Below are 3,559 nucleotides of genomic sequence, written 5' to 3'. Positions count from 1 at the left end.
ATATATACATATATACATATACATATACATATACATATACATATACATATACATATACATATACATATACATATACATATACATATACATATACATATACATATACATATACATATACATATACATATACATATACATATACATATATATATACTTGTACAAGTAGTACTCTGACGCTATATCGCGCATTGATATAATCTACCGAAAAATGTGAATATAAGTAGTCCTATGAAAAAGAATATCGACAGCTACCGCACATGATTTAAGGGACATATTCACAAGCACATACCGGCAATTAATATGCGCACATACATATTCTACATATCTGCATATGTACAAATACATATACACGCAATATATAATATAGCACCACAACGATCGTGATCAAAGCAACGATCACTCAAATCCTGTGCACCTATATGTCACAAACAGAGAACATAACTACAGATTTGGATACACACCCGATTGTGATACGGAAAACATGCCAGATCTGTATAGATACATACACGCATGCATATGCACACATACCATGACGGGAGTGCCGAACACCCAGAAGATATCATAAAAGAAGAGTCCACCCAGGAGAATGGCACCAACCTATGAGTGCGAGATACCAGCGCAGCGAGTGTAAGCAAACTATAAACAACACGGTAGTAATGCGCATAATATTTTCAGCGACAAGCCAAATAAACCATGCCTACACACGCGTTCTTATGCAATTCGAAGCTGTACGTTGCGATGCACCTCATCGGTACATCGACCCGTCTAAGCACCATCGACCCGTCTAAGCACCATGCATGCAGACGCAACACACACTGTTGGACACAACAGGACGGTGAATGGAAGGTCTGCCAAATAACAAGAGAGGAAGGCCATGGGCAGCAAAATATATACGCATAGAAGGCCATGGGCAGCAAAATATATGCACATATACACATACCTACACATATGCGACAAGTAATATGCACATATCTACTCAGCTATCTACGCGCACTTGAAAAAAGAAGTAAGGGGCCAGGTTTCTGACAGATTTTATGTTTATGTGTGTCCTATAAAATGGGTCACTGAATTGCCGTGGAAGATAGTGACCAGATATTATCGGGCCGCATAGACGAGTGCTTTTGAACACATATACACACATACACACACTTGCACACCCACACCTATACATACATACATACATACATACATATAAACAACACATTCGCACACATACACACACACATGCACACATACACACATACACATACACAAATACACACACGTATGCTCTTGCACGAGAACCTCCGTGCATATGCGCACATAACTCTATCACAGCATGTACTGTAGAATACCACACACCGCAAGCAACTAACCCTAGCTTCACTTGCCTGTTTATACAAACTCGCGCGAAACACACATACGTATATGTTACGACACATCCCACGCGTACTCACAGCGTCTGTCAAGTAAATGCGTTAGATCGAAACCAGGAATAGTTGAAGGTGTAGTCACGGTACATCGGTGCGACAGCCCATCTCATTTGAACCATGAGTTCTACCACCGTCAAAGTTGCTCCAGACACACACCATCAACCGCCAAAGTGATTCCGAGTATGAGACTATATCCATATTCAACCGCTATATAGATCCCGAAAGCTGCCAAAACACACGTAAGCATGCTGGAGGCCTACCATGTAGCTGTCCATAAGTAGCATCTCGATGGCATTGATGGCGAACGAAAGCGCCAGCAAGTTATTCGCCATCCAGTGCTTCTCGTAGACGTACCATACAGCGACGGGGATGCCACACGCTACGCCCAGCAGATCCACATAGTCGAAGGACTCGGAGAATAACTCTGTGCACATGAGTACGTTGGCGTATGTATGGATCAGAGGAGATGTGTGTGAACAAGTTATGAAGTCACAGATCACACACGGCGATAGGTGGGTGAAGTATTTGCAAGCATGAGTGCTGGCAGGTTAAAATACTCACGAGTTGTGACTAAGGACAACTTTTATTTTTATTTGTGTACAGAGTACGTATATACTTGCATAGACACTTAAATAAACATTGTTTGAAATCGGTGCAATGTGAAGCCCAGCAGGTATACATATGCAAAGGCTTCGAAGAACAACTCCGCGTGCAGGAGGAGTAATTACGAATAAAGTCAGGGAGCCAAATAACAACCCATCAACATACTCGAACGTTGCAAATCTGGTTAAATTAACGCATTCATAAACGCATGTATATCCTTCCCCACCATACCTTGGATATCGGCACCTGATCCTTTAGTGAACGATATGTTGAATGGCACATGCATCGCCTCAGGACACATCGACGATAGAACGGGACGCACCACGTGCGCCATTGCGAACACCCCGAAGACAAAGAAGTACCCCGTCAGCAGATAGTTGATGTATTCCTGGGGTGGGAGAGTGTGTTGAGAGGGCAGACTTAGGCATCGACACGTGAATGCTTTAACGTAAATAAAACAGTTCCGCTTGTCTGCCAATGCATTGTATTGTCAGGACCATGCGAGTTTGTGAGTGCACAGGTGTGATCGCCCCAATCTCTGATTCCAAGCGTTAACAATAAACAGTCCTTGGTAGTGAGTGCTGGCCATGTAGCATGTACCGAATTTGGTAGTGAGTGCTGGCCATGTACCGAAATGCTGATAGAGGAAGCCAACGCCAAGCGTGGTAGCCAAGAGTGTGAAGTGAATAGCGGCTTTTGGTACCAGAACAACAACATCGATAAAAGGTTTTAATAAAAGACTTCAGTGGACAAGCCCAGTAGGTGACTCGGCTGCAGAGTGTTCTATAGCCGGCAGGAGTTGCACACCTGCATGGACAGCAAAATGTATCGTACAATGTTCGACTATGGAGAAGTGAAGCAAGGCACAACAACTGCTGCGTGTTTTAAGATGTGGATTTCTGTTTGAAATGGCTGGTTGGGCCGATTGGTGTCGATTGCATTTGCGCTCGAGAAACGCAGTCGTGTACAAGAATTAAATAGCCTATTTGTATACTGAGCGTTTAACAAGTCTGGCAACGGATGTGAATGCACCTGTAGCCATACTAGCAAGCAGAGAATATGATGCTTGTTAAATTACCTCGGAGGCTAGCAGAACAACCATATGATCTGTTCTTCGAGTTTGCGAATGAAAATATTTATGTAGTACAAAGTGATTGAAAGGCAGTTGTCAAATTTGGCCTGCCAAATGAACATACTTTGCCCAGAAACTTAAAGACTAAGTACAATCCCAACAGACAGCACGACGCGACAATTGGAAACATGGCAGCATCTTGTGTCGTCATGGATTCATCCTTCTCCTCCTGTGATATGAATACGCATTGATGCCCGATTCAGTCTATGGCCCTCAAACCCTTCTACCTTGTTTTTGATCTTACGCGACAGGTACTAAAGTACACTGGGCGAGCACAGAGCTCTATACAAGTGAAACGTCACTCGGCACACGTAGAATAGAGCGTCAGCACTAACGATGGCTTGCACATAGAGTGAAAGTACACACACACATATATATATATATATATATATATTATATTATATATAATATA

Source organism: Sphaeroforma arctica (genome assembly GCF_001186125.1).
Source record: "Sphaeroforma arctica JP610 unplaced genomic scaffold supercont1.413, whole genome shotgun sequence".
NCBI classification, from domain to species: domain Eukaryota; class Ichthyosporea; order Ichthyophonida; genus Sphaeroforma; species Sphaeroforma arctica.
Note: the sequence above shows the minus strand (reverse complement) of the source record.